The sequence below is a fragment of the Orcinus orca genome, chromosome 17, assembly GCF_937001465.1.
Source record: "Orcinus orca chromosome 17, mOrcOrc1.1, whole genome shotgun sequence".
In the NCBI taxonomy this organism is placed as follows: domain Eukaryota; kingdom Metazoa; phylum Chordata; class Mammalia; order Artiodactyla; family Delphinidae; genus Orcinus; species Orcinus orca.
In genome coordinates, this window is record NC_064575.1 from 1,007,735 (window position 1) to 1,025,303 (window position 17,569).

Genomic DNA, 17,569 nt, shown 5'->3' on the forward strand with positions numbered 1-17,569 from the left:
GGTGTGTAGTGCAGACTCCTTGTGGTTTTCATTTCCCAATGACTACTGAATTGAATTTCTTTTTGATATTAGGTTGTTAAGTGTTCTTTACGTATTAGGAATGGAACACCGTTATCAGAATAAAGTCTGTGACTTTTATTCTTTTACTAGTGGCCTTTGAAAGCGAAAGTTTTGAGTTTTGATGAAGTTCAGTCTACCACAATTTAATTTTACAGTTCATGCTTTTTGTGTGCTGCTTAAAAATATTTTCCTAATCCAAAACCATAAAGATTTTTGTCCTGTATTTTTTACGTGGTTTATGGTTTTATCTCGTACATTTAGACCGCTGGTTTCCTTCAGTTAATTTTCGTATGTGTCTGAGGTAAGGGTTAATGTTCCCTATTTTTCATATGGGCACCTGATTTTTATAAAAGACTCTTCCTTTTCCATTGAATTATTCTGGCATTTTTGTCAAATACATCTCGTGGGCTTAGTTTTGGACTATCTATTCTGTTCCATTGATCACTGTGGCTGTTCTTTGGCCAGTATCACACTGTGTTCATTTCTGTAGCTTTATAGTGAATCTTCAAATCAGGGGGTGTAAATTCTGTAATGTTGTTCTTTTTCAAAATTGTTTTGATTAATTAACATTCTTTTCATTTCATATGACTTTTAGAATCAGCTTGTCAATTTCCAAAGAAACAAAATCCTGCTGAGGTGTCGCATCACATCTATATAGCAATTTGGGTAGAATTGACGTCTTCACTAAGCTATTGCTTTTTCTGATCCATGGGCTTGGTACGTCTCTCCATTTATGTAGGTCTTCATTACTTTCTCTCAGCATTGTTTTGAGGTTTTAAGTGTACACATCGGAGCATGTGTACATGTATTTATAGTATTTTTGATGCTAATATAAATGCAATGTTTAATATTGCAACTGTTCTTTGATAGGACATAAAATATAACTGATATGTGTACACGGATCTTGTATGCTGGAAACATGCTACACTCGTATATTCTTCTACTAGATTTTTTGTAGATTATTTAAGATTTTCTACATTGATGATCGTGTTCTCTACAAATAAAGGCATCTTTACTTCTTCTTTTCCAATCTGTATGCCTTTTTAAATCAGCATTGGGCACGTTCCCTCCAACACAGGGAACAAAGGGAGGTCCCTGCTTTTGCCCCCTTCCAGCGTGATGCTGAAGGCGGTGGCGAGAGCGCACCCTCGCTTTGCTTCCTGTGTTGGAGGGAAGGTGCCCATTGTTCCGCATCACACGTGCTGTTTGCTGTAGCTTTCTCACAGATGTCCTACATTAGATTAGGAAGCGGTCATCTATTCCAAATTTCCTGAGCGTGTTTGTCATCAGTGGGTTGCTGAGTTTTTACTGCTCATCCACACCTCCCCCTGCCGGAAGTGGCACCAGCATCTGTTAGTTGAGCTGCACATCACAGAAAACGCAGGCAAAGCTGGAATGCCTGCCTCTGAGGAAAATAGATGACTCACAGCTCATCCTGGACCTTGAGAGTGTTTGCATTCTCTGCAGTGCTCTGAGCAGTAAGCATCAGTGCAGCACAGAAGGGTCCACCATCATGTCCCCACCCTCCCTCGCTGTGAATTATTGTCAAAGTTCCGTAGCATTTTAAGTCTCCGTTTTTATAAAGTTGACTACACTACTGACTTCGGTCATTTTGAACTGACTTCCTCACTAAAGCCTACAAACGACTGACTTAATTGTCTGGTGCTGTCTCTATGGCCTCACTCAGGGGTTCTTGTTTTGTTTTGTTTTTTCACTGTGGTCAGAGCTTCACAGCTTCACATTTTATTTTCAGTAGAACAGTCTTTTCATTTATTACTTCCTTTTGTGTGAGAATATACTTTCTTTGGCCTCTCTATTATTTAGAGACTCAGCATTTTTCTCTTGAAACACAGTGGATCAAGCACCATAAGCTTAGACGTGTTAGACGTACATGGTGATGGTTAGCAGCGCACCCTTTATATTCCTCCTGGTCCTGTGGGGAGACCACCCTTCTCAGCCCTTCGCATCAAGACAGGACCATATCACCGGGTCCTGGCTAGCGGGACGCGGGCAGAAGTGAGAGGGGCTGCCCCGGCCTGGCCACACCACTGATCTCTGCGTGGTCCCCTTCGAGCAGCTGGACAGGGGGTGGGGTACACATTTCCGGAGCCTGGGGCTCCGCGGTAAATCCTTGGAGGACAGACACTGCTTAGAGCGTCCTGGTCAGGGGCACCTTGTGTGGACACTGAGTGAGTGGAAGGTCTTCACTGCTCTACAGCGTTGGAGCCTGGGGTCGCATGTTACAGATCGCCTACCCTGAGCAATACACACCATCCAGCAAAGTGGGGCAGCCAGTGCCCCGACGGGAACGGGGTACACGCCATCTTTAATGCTTCAGACGAACATAGCTACTTTATGTGCATCTTCCGGTTGCGTTTGCTGAGGAATGAATGATTTATAATCTTGACATCCTGTCTCCAGAAGGAGCAAGTGTTGCCCCAAAGCTATTTGGCTTTTTTTCTCTTACTATGAAGCAATAGACCCCAATAGACCCCAAATATTTCTTGTTAAGTTAATTAAAAATAAAGTACTCTGTTGAGTATTCCCAACCCTTAAATATCTTAAAAAATTGTAAATATTATTCTCTCCATTGTACGCGCTTACTTTTAATTGTCTTACGCTCATGCTGTCATTAGTTTATATTGTAAATCCCAGTGTACTGTCAGTTCAAGCTTCCTCTCCAACGATTCATTCATAATCTCATAAATGGGAGAATCTTTCTAGTTTATAAATGTGTGTTTCTCTGTGGCCAGCTTCTTGCAGATCTGACTAGATCGTCCTACTCTCGGTGGGAGAGCTCCATGGGAGGGGGCCGGGCTCCTCTGTTCCCTGCTCGTGGGCTTGTGCCTTTTGTGTCACTGTTACCCTCAGATCGGGGTTTCTGCGAAGAAATGATTTCAACCTACTCGTCCTTTGTTTCAGGGCTAGTTCAGTCAAAACCAGAGAATTTAATCCCCAACTCCGCTTAACCAGGCACATGTTTAAGGGCAATGCCCGTGACACTCTGGAAGCAGGGAAACAAATAAAGGGTCACATCCTCTCCCGCACATCTCAGAATACTGCTCTTAGGACACGCATGTGACTGTCCTACAAACAGGAGAGCACATGGCCTTGAGAGCCTGCCCTGGAATTCACGTTGTCACTTAAACAACAGCAACAAAAACTCATTCTAATAATAACTCACGGTGGGACAGTTGTTTCTCAGTGACTTGTGAGAGCTGTTGCTACTTTTCTTTGTCCCTCTCGATGCTCTGAGGTGTCACACCTGAGCATGTAGCCTCGCCTATTACTTCAGACAGAAAATAGAGGTCATCCTTCACGAACTTTCTAAATTTTCACATCTTCCCCAGCTACCGTCAGGGAGTCCACCTACCCTTCCTTCCTGTGTCAGCAGAGGAAGTGTTTTCTCTCGGACAAGAAGAAGAATCTTTATAATGTTTCCAAAAAGCACACCAAATTCCCTTCAGTTTTTTTAGCTTAAACTCACGTGTCCTTTTCAATGACATCCTTGAAACTTTGGAAATAGGTTTTCTATTTTTTTCATCCCCATTGTTTCTGAGCATCTGCCTACCTTGAACCGTATTGTATTCTGCGAGGTGATATCACATCCTGTGCTGAAGAGAGATCCAGTTAAACAATAAAGAGTCCCAGCTAGAGCTTCAGTTATAATGACATCATGCGACATGTCAAAGTTTGGTTCGAGTTTGTAGATAATTAGTTTCCTACAATTTTCTGGCTGTTCGTCATCACTTTTTAGAGCTCGGTGGATTTCAGCCTCAAGATGAGAAGAACCTTCACTTTCTCTTTTACATCCCACAGTGGGTTTTACACCGAGTAGAAATAGCACAGTTTGCTACACTCGGAGGGTTAGAGCCAATGGATTCTTTCCTTTAATAAGATTTTACACATTTGAATTTACTTTGTTCAGGGAGCGCTTAGGAGGAATCAAATACATCCTTCTTCTCCTTCTTCTCCCCCTTCTCCTTCTCCTCCTCCTTCTTCTTCTCTGTTCATCCCTGGTGAAATCAGTTCCTGATTGAGGTCAAGTTCTGCTGCTGGCAGATCTCTTATAGCTCGCCTGACTGTTTGGGACTCACTGTAGGCAAAGGGCTCACGGGACCAAGCCTGCTGTTGATTCTGCTCCTTTCCCCAACATCTCCAGCATTCGCCTATCAACTGACTCCATGTCAGTGAAACTTCACGATTGTTGTACTTTTTTGGATTCCCCTGAAACAGAACCATTCAGTTCAGACCTGGGAACCTATGAAACGAAGTGTGACTAACACTGATCTTAGAGCATGTGGTTAATGAGACCACTGTCTTAGGAGAGACAGGCTAAATCCCTGACTAAGAGCATTGTCTTATAATCACCGCGGCACTGACGGATTGGTTTTCTGAGGAAGGCAATGCTGCATTTGAGAAGCCGGCTTTGTGGCTGGGAGTGTCGATGCTGCTGGGATTAGGGATGGGATGGGACCAGCAGGAGCTCAGGAGAGGAGAGGAGACGTCAGTCTCAGTAGAAAGAGAGTGATTCAGGTCGTCTCCTCGCGGTGGATGGAGAGCTGCTCTCAGGGATCGGCCGAGCTCTGGCGCATTCATTTCTCATTCAGTCTGAGGACTGAGATGTGGCCTCTCTTCGGTGGTCGGAGAACCTTGCATTTAGACAAAAGTGAGCCGGTTTGCAGAGCCTTGCACGTTGATTCAATTCTGCAGTGTTCCTTCTTGTTCTGGAAATCAAGTTCTTAAAAGTCTCTGTTTCAAAGTCTTGTTTCAGTCGTGGATGTGTATCGTTACGTGTGTGTCCACATAATCTGGTAATAGATGGTCAAGTCAGTCCGTATTTAGATTTAAAAATGGTTCATCTCCCCACTTCCTTTCTATGAGTAAAGCTCTGGGTCATGGAGAAATGCAGTGCAGGGAAGGGACTCGGAAACGCCCTTGGTGATGCCAGGGTCCTGGTCCCAACTTTGCGGAAGGTCTGGTGTGAGGCTTTGCTGCGCCAACAATGCCAGCCCTAGTAGGAGAACTGTGAGTTTCGTATAAACAAATATATTTTGAGGCACTTTCGGAGTTATTCTCTTAAGAGTTGCTGAAAAATTGCTCTTTGATGAGAACCGCAAAGGGCAGTCTCCGCTCCCACCAGAGGGGTGTCCTCTCCAGCTGGCCCTGGGCGCCCTCACCGTCTCCCTCTCACGACAGGGCCCCGGCTTTCCTTCCAAGTGGGCGGTGGGTTGAACCCGGCTGGTCCCCCGTTCCCCTGCCACCTCTGACTTGCCGGGTCATCTCTGGGACAGAACTGCTTGGATGCGGGCCCTGGTCCTGCTCCTCTGAGGCCGCAGACTTCTGAGCCTGCTGGGTCTTTGTGAGGCATCGCACAGATGTGTTTACATTTACAGCAGCGTTGGAGAGAGAGAAACTGTGAAACAGTCCAAATGTTGCCTCTAAGATGGTCACGAAATGCCTAGGTTTATTTTTCTCCTTGGCTCACTCAGAGAAATGCAGATTTCCCCCAACCCGTGTGCCCTGAGCTGGGGCTCGGTGCCTCCTTTGTCTGGCCCGGGTCACAGCCACGTTCCTACAGCCCCTGGACCCCAGCCTGCTTCCTAGTCATTACTTTATTCCCTCCTCAGCGGTACCCTCGGAAGCATTTCCTGATCTTCTGGGGGGAGAAGCCCATGGTCAGAATAATGCACAAACCAGCCAATCAGAGACAGGGCTGGACCTGAGCCAGGACTGCTCTGCATCCGCTACGCTGTCCCCGGGGCCACAGCTCTGTCATCCCGACTTCCTGCCGGACGCAAGGTCGGAGGCTCGCGGCCCCTCTGCTGACCTCAGCTGGCCCCTGTGTGGTGTGGACCCATCAGCCACTCCTTCATGGCTCAGCTGAGCCTGGGAGGCCCCGCAGAAAGTGGTGCACGCACAGCCCCCGTCTCCCCTCTTTACTCCTCTTCTGGGATGGAGAGTCTTCCTGTTGCCCGGACCCAGCTCTGTGGGGACGGAGGGGGATTCACGTGGAGGGTCTCAAGTCTGAAGGGTCCCAGCTCTGCGGGGACGGAGGGGGATTCACGTGGAGGGTCTCAGTCTCTGAAGGGTCCCGTGGAGCAGAGCCGCCCGCGGCTGGGAGCTCACCTCGGATCCAAGGGAAACCACCGTGTCTGTTTTAACCCGGGGGGTTGTTTCTGGGTCTCTGCCAGCTCAGCGTGCGGGTGGTGCTCTAAGGCCTGCAGGAGACCAGCCACAAGTCACACGTGCACCATGTGAGAGCCTGACGGGCACCAGGGGTCAGGGGAGAGGCCTCCCGGGAAAAGAGGCCCCAGGGAACAGGGAGGCATCTGGAGGACACTGCAGAGAGGGGCAGCGGCGGCCGAGGCCCAGGCCTGTGGGGAGCGCTGCCCGGGGGCCGTGGGTGACAGCGGGGCTGAGCCAGCTGTGCCACGTCGCCATGGCTGAGAGCCGCAGCCAGCTGTCAGCTCCCGGGGCTGCGTTTGGTGATCTGGGCTCAGCTCAGCTCAGCATCCTCCCCCGTTTAGAAGAGCTGGAATGGGCGCCGCTGTACCCAGCCCCGGCCACCCTGTCGCAGCAGGTCCGCCGCCGCACAGACCCGGAGGAGAAGTGGTACCTCCTTCCAGGGGACTTGGCCCTGCGGGGAGGGAGGAGGCAGGCTGGTGGCTTCCAGGGACCCCGCGGGATGTGGTCCCCTGGGGCTCGGCCACGCACGTTAGGAAACCCCCGAGGGCGAGGGGAGATAGGCGGCCTGGGTGACTCTTACATACAGGGCGCTGGGCGGCTGCCCTCCCCCAGGACCGTGTCCAGGGCTGAGACCCTTTCGGCCGCGTCCCGTGGTGCAGACCCGCTCGCCGGGCGGGAGACTGATTCCCGCGCCGCCCTGTGACCCCCTGGGACCGTGTGGCCGCAGGAGCCGTGAGGTCACACCGTCGCCCTGGGGACACGCTCACTTCCTCCCTCTGTGGGCTGGTGCGGAGAGAGGAACTGCTGAAAATAACCAGGAGGGAGGTCACCGAGGGAGAGTCGGCAGGCGGTCCCCATGCTTTTACTAATGTGGACTTTCTCGGGCTTGAGGAAGTACTTGGTCTCAAAAATAGCCGGTGCTTTTCCAGGAGGAGCCTTGGAGCAGAGCGGTCCCCTGGGCCTGTGAGGCATCGCTCTTGCGGCCGGGCTGCCTCGGTCCTGCCCTGCGCTGCCCAGATATTTGTGCCTGGGGCAGGGGACAGGGACCAGCAGGAAGGGAGAGCCCTTCCTCTCCTTGAGGTGGAATCAAGAAGCTGAGCATCTGGAAACACAGCCGAGGGCCTGGACACGTCGGTTAAGGATAAAGGTTTCCTGAGAACAAATTCTGAGCTTGACTAATCGGAGTTTGCCAGCACTTATAACCAGGGAAGCGTGTTTTGACAGGTAGAAGCCTGGAGGTGGAGGGTAGGCACCAGAAAGGTGGCAGGAAACATCTACATCTTGCTTTCAAGAACAAGCTACGGTTATTCAATACTGACCGTGTGCCAGACAGCACTCTTGGCATTTTATCTGTTTTACAGCATCCGACCTCAGGTGAGCCCTGGGCGGTAGGTTGTTTTCCCCTCTGAGCAGCACTGGAGGAAGCTGAGGCCCGGAGAGGTGTGGTTGCTTCACGCTGGGGGCAAAGGGTGAGCTTCACCTCACAGGGGCTTTGTGTCCTTTCCAAGCGCACTGGTGGCTGTTCCTGTGCCACATGCGCGTGCGTACCTGTGCGTGTGTGCACGTGGATGCGTGTGTGTGTGCATGGTGCACTCTTGTATGATGCTTCTGATGGGCGTGCCTATGCCGGCATGACTGCAGGCACAGTTTCACTGGCTTGCCCATCCCCAGGGGCCGCTTGTTCTCTGGTGCTGGTGCCTCGTGTGTCACCTGCCATTTCTTACTGGCCTGTGGTCTCTGGAAAGCCTTTCCCCTGGGAGACGGATGTGGTGGATGGTGCCTTCTGGGTAGAGAATGCTGTTTCCACAGGACGCACGGTGGAGTGTTTCCAGCGTGGGGGCTCGCGATGCAGCCCGGGTCCTGCTCCGACGCTGCTCTGTGGAGGCTTTGACTTCTCGGCCGAGGACAGGTTTAGTTTATGCTATTATATGCCTTGTCAAGCAGACTTCTTCCTGCCAGAGACGTTCAAGGCGAAGGCCAGAATCTGAAAGTAAACATCGATTTGTGAGGGCACATGAGCACACTTGATTACTTTGTATAGTTGATCACATTTTATATGATGTTTTAGACTCGACCTCACTTCGTGGCAAGGAATCCTCTTTTCTCAAACAGATCAAAAATTCATTGGTGTTTATAGCAAAACCTCATCGAGTCAGGCTGCCCCATGCCACACATCCTACGCAGTTACAATTTAAATTTCTAAAGATGTGAAGAATTATTTGCTTAAAATGAATAACACACCCAAGGCTTGGGGCTACATAGACGCGTTTCTGTGTTCAGTTATGCTTTACGTGCAAATCTGTGTGCTAATTACAGCACAGACTTAGTTCTTCATTAATATCCTCCAACCTTTTAATGGTTCAGATTACTACATGTGCAATTCCTGAAAAGATCTGACAGGAAAGCACTTTAAAGTTTATTATAATCCAAAATGTTTGTGTTTTGTATCTTACCCCTGCCTGTGGCCTCATCAGTGCCCTTCATATGTCTGCTTTGGAATGCTTATCAGGTTCTATATTAATTATTTTCTTCTTATCTGCTTTCTCATAAACACTGTGACTCCGTCAGTTATTCAGAAGGCCTAGCACAGTCCTCCCAGATGCTGGGGGACTCAGGGATCCTGCATCTTCCTGGCCCCTGGCAGTTGCTCAGACTTGGCTCTTCATTCGCCTGGAGGTGTAATTGGGTGCTTCTAGTTTCCAGAATAGATTTTATACAATCAAGGTTAATTCTCCTATAAAGGTTTGGTAGCATTCCTCAGGGAGACTACCTGTGCCTGAAGATTAACTTTTGGGGATGCTCTTAGTTACAAATTGGATTTCCTTAATAGTTAAGGAATAGCTTCCTTAAAAAGCTACTCAAATTCCATATGTCATAATGGGTAAGTTGTGGTCGTTTGTGCTTTTCAAGGAATCAGTCCACTCATCTAAGTTGTCACATTTATGTGTGTAGACTTGTCCATGTTACTCCCTTATTATCATTTTCATGTCTGCAGGATCTGTAGTAACATCCCCATTTCATGCCTGATTGGTAATTTGTGACCTCTTTCTCTCTCTCTTTTATTTTTTGTAAGTCTTATAGGAGGTTTGTCAGGGTTGTTGATTTTTTAAAAAAACAAAACTTCTTATTTCATGGGTGTGCTCTATTGTTTTCATGCTTCTAATTTCGTTGGTTTCTGTCCTTGTCCTTCCATTTGCTTTGTTTACTTTGCCAGGTTCTCGAGGTGGAAGCTTAGATCATTGACTTGGAAATCTCCCTCTTTTCTGAGGTAAGCATTTCGTGCTATGAATGTCCCTCCCAGCGCTGCTTTAGCCACATCCCACACATTTTATTATGTGGCATTTTCATGCAGTTCAATGCACACTTTATTTGTCCTGAGATTTCCTCTTTGACCCATGGACTATTTAAAACTGCATTGGTTAGTTTCCAAGTGTTTGGAGGTTATTTTCCATTTTGAATTTCTAGTTTGGCTCCATTGTGGGCTGCAAGCATTCTGTATGATTTTAATTCTGTTAGATTTGTTGATTTTGTTTTCTGACCAAGATATGGTCTCTCTTGATGTGTTGACTAGATCCTGTTGGTTGATGGTGCTGCTGAGTACTTCCGTATTCTTGGTGGTTTTCTGAATAGCTTTTCCATCAAGTGCAGAGAGAGGCATGTTGAAGTCTCCAAATACTGTTGTGGGTTTGCTCTTTCTCCTTTCAGTTCTATCAGGTTTGTTTAAAAAATTATGCAGCCCTGGTGTTTGGTGCATACACATTTGGAATTGCTGTGTCTTCTTGGAGGCCTGACCCTTTTATCGTATTGCACTATTCCTCTCTGTCACTGGTCATTTTCTTTGCTCTGACATCTCCATTAGCTGATATGAATATAGCTTTTGAGAGCTCCTTTCTTTTGATTAATGTTTGCATGATACATCTTTTTCTATATAGTTTCTTGAAGGCAATATATAGTTGTGTCACAATTTTCAATCCACTGGGCCAATCTTTGTCTCTTAAGTGCTGTATTTACATCATTTCACTTAATGTAATTATTAATTGTTATGGTTTAAACCTACCATTTCATTTTTCTTTTCTACTTATGTATATTTTTTCTTTTCTCTGTGTCTTTTTTTTCTGGCTTTCTCTGGGTTAGTTGAACACATTTTGGAGTTCCATTTTGATTTATCTCAGTGTTTTTAAATGTATCGCTTTCTGCAAGTTGTTGTTATTGTTGTTTTAATCCCTGTCTACGGGTGTCAATATTTTCCAGTTTGAATAAAGTTTGGAAACTTTACCTCCCTTTATATCCCATTTATAACCTTGTTTAAAATACAATTGTATTGTATATTTTCTCTACATATTTTTAGAGGCACATCAGAAAGTGTTACAACTTTTTGTTTTAACCATCAAGGGTAATTTAGAAAACTCAGTAGGAGAAAGATATGTATTGTCTAGATACATATTTTTACTCTTTGCATTGTTCTCATTTCCTGCCCTTCCAAGTTTCCCTCTTTCAGAAATTCCTTTCTGTCTAGAGAACTTCACTTAGCTATTCTGTTGGGTTAGTTCTGCTAGCAGCAATTTTTTTCTTCATCTGAGAAAGTCTTTGAATTCCCTTCATTCTTGAAGGGTATTTTATGAGTATAAGAATCTAGGTTGATAGTTCTTTTACATCTTAAAAAATATTGTGGACTCTAATTTCTGGAGAGAACTTCACTCTCATTCAAATTGTTTTTCCCCTAGAGAAAAAGTGTTCTGTCTCCTGCTATTTTCAAGATTTTTTTCTTTGTCTTTACATTTGAGTAATGTGAATATGATGTTTCTTGGAATGGATGTCTTAGGGCTTATCCTGTTTGGGATTTTCTCAGCTTCTTGAATCTGTAGGATTATGTCTTTTGCCAAATTTGGAGATTTTGGAGTCATTATTTCATTGAATAGTTTTCCAGACACTTTCTTCCCCCTTTCTTTCAGGGACTCATGCCATGAATGTGAGAATTTTCTTTTAAATCTGCCTACAGTTCCCTGTGACTTTGTTCATCTTTTTCTTTTCTTTTTTCTACTTTTTTTGGTATTGTTCAGATTGGGTAATTTCTGTTGTTTACTGTCCAGTTAATGGATTCTTCCTTTGTCCTCATGTTGTTGAGTCCATGTACTGAGTTTAAAATTTTTTTTTTAGTTATTGTATTTTTCTATTCTAAATTTCCCTTTTGTTTTACTTTGTATCTTCTATTTGCTAAGACTTTCTGTTCTTTCATTTGTTTCCAGTGTGTTTGTACTTGCTCATTGAAGCACGTTTATGGTGGCTGCTTAAAACTCTTTGTCAGATAATTCTAACATCTTGGCATGTTGGTGTTGGTGTCTGTTGACTGTCTTATTTTTTATTCGGGTTGAAATTTTCTTGATTCTTGGTATAATGAGTGATTTTCAACTGAAATTTGGACATTTTGGGTATTATGTTATGAGATCTGAATTTTATTTAAACCTTCCATTTTAGCTGCATCACTCCTCTGCATCACTCCAGCAGGGGGAAGGGGCCTCTGCCTGGGTCCTGCCAGATGAGGTTAGAAGTTCAGGGTCCCCCGTTGGCCTTCACTGGCACCTTCACTGGCAGCAAGGGAGGAAAGGCTCCTTGTACAGCTGGTTAAATGTGGGAGTCTGGCTCCCACTAGGCCTCCAGCGACACCAGCCTGGCCTGGATGCTGAGGGTGCCTTGTTACTGCTCCCCGCTTGGCTACACTGGCATCACCCCACTGGGGAGTCGGGGGGGGTCTTCATACCCCCATTCAGGATGCAATTCCCAGCCCACTCATTTCTTGGCCTTTTGTGGCACAACCTGGCAAGGTGTCCAGGGCATCTCATTACACTTGGATGGAACAGGGAGCAGGCCCCTCCCTGTGCCTTTGCTGGTGGGGTTGGGGCCACAGTTTTCCTCTGGCGTTTGGCAAGAGTGGAGCACTTGTTGTCTAGACACTTTCCTTATTGACAGGCTGCCCCTTTTCCAGCCCCTTGGCTGGAGATGGCACGCTTTTCTTGGGGCTTTTCTGGTTTGTGCCTGTTCACACTTCTGGGTGGCCGGTTCTTCAGCTCCGGGGCTGGGATACAAGGCAAAAAGGAAACCCATGGAATTCGCCACCGTCTCCCTTGGGTCCTGAGTTCTTGAGCGGCGTACCTTCTCCGCTCTACCTTTAGGTTTGTGTTGTATATACTGTTTATTTTTATTTGTACTTAGCAGGAAGAAAAGGGAAAAACATGTCTATTACATCTTTCTGGAAGCAGAAGTCCAATGGAAGGCTGCTAGATTTTTAGTTTCTATTTTAAAAATTTTACAAGCATCTTACTTATAGAAAGATTTTAGGCCTCCGTATATTTGTGCGGTTTTCATAAAATGGCACCTCTCTTTTTCACACTCATATTTCCTCTGTGTGTATATTTAATATCATGCTATGTAATGCATATAGTATTATATTACATAATGTATTACTCTATATGTATTACATAAATTTAATGTATTATATACATTATAATACATAATATATAATTATAATGTTATACGTTAATTATATAATACATAGCTGTATTACTTTATATAATTCTATATGTATTTTATGTAATATATACGCCATTACATGTATTTACATTATTGTGTATTATATATAGCAAACTGAGTCACCAATAAGCAAGTTTTGAGTCCTCCTTTGCCCGAGCCAGGAGCTTGGTGTCACAGAGCATGACAGGCAGTTTGTTTGCCGGGAGGCCGTAACAATTGTCACAGACGTGTGTTTTCTCGCAGTTCTGGAGGCGGGAGTCTGAGATAAAGGGTTGGCAGGGCAGGTTTCTCCTGGGCTCGTGGCTGGCCGTGTCCTCCTGCATCTTTACACGTCTCCCTCTGTGTATCTGGGTCCGAATCTCGTCTTCTTACAAGGACACGGTTCATGTTGTGTCAGGACCCACCCCCAGTGACCTCACTCTACCTTAATCATCTCTTTAAAGGCCTGTCTCCAAGTCATCCCCTTTGAGGTCCTGGGGTCAGGACTTCAGCACTGAGTGTCCAGGGCACCCCCGTCGGCCCCTGACGGGAGTTTGGGACACAGACAGCACAGGGAAGGCCGCAGCCTAGCCCGCCCACTGCTCCTGACTTGGACGCGGCGGCCAGGCCCGGGCTGCAGACAGGCTCCTGGCGTAGGTGGCCGTCAGGGCCGGGGCTCGAGGGAGGCCGGGCCGGCGTCACGAAGGGGCGAATTCCAGGCTGGAAGGGGCCTCTGCTCTCACTTGGTTCCACTTCCTGCTCCAAACAAACCACGACTTCTAACCTCCAGAGAAGGGAGCCGAGCCCCCAGGGGGTGTCCCCCCTACGGCGAAGGCTTCTGGAGTCCTTGCCTGTCCAGCAGCGCTCACGAGTGTGTTTCATGAAAGAATGATGGCTTCTTTTCACAGATTTTTAAGGAAATCGATTCTTACATTTTAATGAAAGAGAAAACAAATGATATGGTACATTTCAATAGACCTTCGTGTTAAGAATTCACATATCCTGGAGATATATTCTTGGTTGGTTTTTTTAATTGTTGTTTTTTATACTTAACATATGCTCTGAGATTTACCAATTGAATTTTCTTTGACCTCAAAAACCCACGTAAACCAAGACTCCGAGCACGAACTGCTTTTCTTCCTCCCCACTTCAAACAAATACACATCTTCTGTTGAATTCCAACAGCCCAGTGGATTCTCCGAGCAGCAGTTGGTAGGAAAAAAAGAGCGGCATGAAAGCCTCCTACCAGACATGTTTAGCAAATGCTTTCTTATTTTAATTTCATTATGATTTATTGAAGCGTTCAAAGTTTGTCCTGGCGATGGGTCCCAGCCACCCTGGCCCAGGAGATAGGTGTCCTTGCTGACTCCCCCTGCATTTGGCAACCTGGTCGTGGCTCAGTGTTACTGCCCACCCTGCCCCCACCAAGGAAATAAGAGCACTGTGTATTCTAGGAAAAAAACACTCCTTTCAGAGTCTCCTCCTCCTGCGGCCTGTGCAGCGCGGGTGCTCTCGGGGGCCGGGAACAGAGTGGCCTTCTGTGGGCCACCAGCCGCAGACTGGCTGTCTGCGTGGGGAGTTCCTGCTGCTCCGGCCCAGCTGCCAGGCCCCTCCTGCTTGGCTGGGGAGCTGAACTGGCAACTCGGGAGCCCAGAGCAGGAAGAAAGGGGCTTTCACTCCCTCCCTGATTGGACACACAGCTCGGCCTCTGGACGCGTGCTTCCCTGACGGCTCTCCGAGCAGCGACGGAGCAGCAGGCCTTCCTCCTGAACCAGCTGCCTGGGGAAGCAGAACCCAGAGGCGGGGCCGTGACTGGGGGACTGTGCGCGTGCCTCCCCCTTGCTGGGGGTTCTGGGCACCCACCGGTGGGGCCTTGTTCACGTTGGGTCTGCATGGTCCACCCTGGAGCCTTGGCCTGATTTCCAGGGCTGGCCGCCTGCGTGAGGATGCAGGGCTGCAGGGATGCGGGGCTGCAGGGATGCAGGGATGCAGGGCTGTGGGGATAGGGAGACACAAGGATGCGGGCATGTGGGCCCTGAACGCAGCCCTGCTCCATCTCCATGCCTGGGGCTGGGGATGAAGCCCCGCCAGCCCCTCTGCAGATGCCCGGCTCTGGGACTGGACCTCAACCCCGATGGCTGCGACTCTGAGCTGCCACAGGTGCTTAGCTGGCAGTTCCCCGGATTCTAAGGAGCTGGTGGGACCTGCATCAGTGCCTTCCTAGCTCCTTAGAACCATCAAGGCCCCCAAGCCCTGACCCAGCAGGAGCTGCCTCTCACTGGTGCTGGGGAAGCCTCGGGAAGGGCATGTCTTGAAAGCTCCAGGTGTGGTTCTGGAAGCATTTATTTGGTGAATTCTGGTGTTCCGTGTGGCTCTGATACACGGGTGACTGGGAAGGAAAAGGCCAGAAGAGGAATACTGAGTCCAGCCTTGCATCTTCCTACTTGTGACGACACCGGAGCCCCACGGGGTGTGACCTTCGTTCCCACGGAACCCTCTCTATCTAGACCTGCGGCCGGAGGAGGAACCAGAGGCAGGACCCTCAGCATAAAGGCTGAGCACCTTCACGGCTCAGCTAACAGTGCACCCCAAGGAGTCTTTATCCTGCCAGCCTGAGAGACCTAAATTCCAGAATTCTCTGCAGAGCCTGACACCTTGAGTGTCGAAAACACCTTTGTTAAATTGAGTTCTTCCCCTAATCTCGTTCACGCACGCTCTGGGGAGGCACCCACGTCACATGTGCTGGACGTTTCTCTTACCTGCACGTGGAGATGAGGTTGTGTCTTGGGCAGGAGCCTCGTTGTTGGATGTGAATAAGCACATATGATGTTCACTGGTCAAATTTTAGTAGGAAACAGAGTCATTTGTACCTGCCCTTGAATGCCCAGGCAAAAATAAAAGAGGCAGACAAGGTGGCCCTGACCAGGTGTGTTACCTGTGAGGCCCGCTGGTACGTGGGGACCCCAGACCTAGGGCATCTTGGCTCAAGTGTTTCACTTATTTATTCATTTTCTCTTTGTCTATTTGCATATTGCTTATGTGACTTGTTTGTTTAGGGGAGCTGGGCTGAGCTAATAATGAATTTGAATCATTTATTTAGGATAGATTGGTTGAATTATTAGCTTATTTACATGATGCCTCTCTGCTTCACTCAGAAAATCGGGAATTCATTCTGAGACTGGGAAAATATTAAGTCTTTTCTTCTCAGAAATGCTGTGATTCTTGTTTGCAAAAGAACAAACTAAACCAGACAATCAAAAAGCAAAACCAACACCTGCCCTGACTGTGACCAGAGGAGAAGGGTGGAGAGAGGAGGAGGCACTTTTGCTTTCAGGATAAATTAGACGCACTTTTCCTGTTCCTCCCACAAAGTACAGCTGAAATCGATGGGCTTTAAATGTCTAATACGTGAAGGGAGACTGAAAGTTGGAGACAGGTGGGTGGACAGGTAGGGACTTGGCATCAAGTCTTGAGAGCATCAGGGAGCAGGGGCCCCTGGTTTCCCTTCTCCTCGTATCCCAGACCTGGGGCAGAATAATCCAGAACCTGAGATGCAGATGAGGATCAGGGATGAGAGCCTTGCAGAACAGAGAGCTTTTAGAGGACAACCACTGATTCCGCCCACACCCACACACACCAGCAAATGCTGAGAAGGGAGTCCAGTTGGAAGGGCCAGTTCTGAGTCATCAGAGTCCCAGGAGGACTGGGAAGCAGGGCAGGATGGAGGAGAAAGAGTGAAAATGTGAAAATACAGTGTGTTTTCCTTCTCTTATTGAGTTCTCCAAATTGTATTTGACAGTCTAAGCAAAAGTTATAAAACTTCTGCATGTGGCATTAAATGTGAGAAGAAGAAATATTTAAGATGATTATATTTTTAGTGAGGGAGGAAAGGGGATATAAAAATGATGTGACCTTTTTACACGTCACTCAAAAGTAAAACATCTACCCCGGGAGACTGTGGGAATTTCTATACGCCCACCACTGAAGGGCATACAAAGGGATACACTCCCATTGGAATTCTAAAATTAGGTTTAAGTGACCTACAGGAAGGCAGAAAAGGGAAAAAAAAAAAAAAAAGAAAAACAGAATCAACTGAAAGAAATAAAATGACAGGCTTAAGACTTAACAATTCAATAATTGCATTAAATTTAAATGATCTAAGTGCATGAATTAAAAGAGATTGACACAGTGATTTTTAAATGATCTAATTATATAATCCCTGCAAGAAACTCATTTCAAATGGGTGATATAGGTAAATTGAAAGAAAAAAGATGTATCATGCAAACATTAATCAAAAGGAGCTATCAAAGCTATATTCATATCAGTTAATGGAGATGTCAGAGCAAAGAAAATGACCAGTGACAGAGAGAGAGATAGTGCACTATGATAAAAGGTCAGGCCACCAAGAAGACACAGCAATTCCAAATGTGTAAGCACCAAACAACAGGGCTGCCTAATTTGTGAAACAAACTTGATAGAACTGAAGGGAGAAACAACAACCCCACAGCTGTATTTGGAGACTTCAACATGCCTCTCTCTGCACTTGATGGAAAAGCTATTCAGAAAACCACCAAGAATACGGAAGTACTCAGCAGCACCATCAACCAACAGGATCTAGTCAACACATCAAGAGAGACCATATCTTGGTCAGAAAACAAAGCCAACAAATCTAACAGAATTAAAATCATACAGAATGCTTGCTGCCCACAATGGAGCCAAACTAGAAATCCAAAATGGGGGATATCTCCAAACACTTGGAAACTAACCAGTGTACTTTCAAATAGTCCATGGGTCAAAGAGGAAGTCTCAGGAG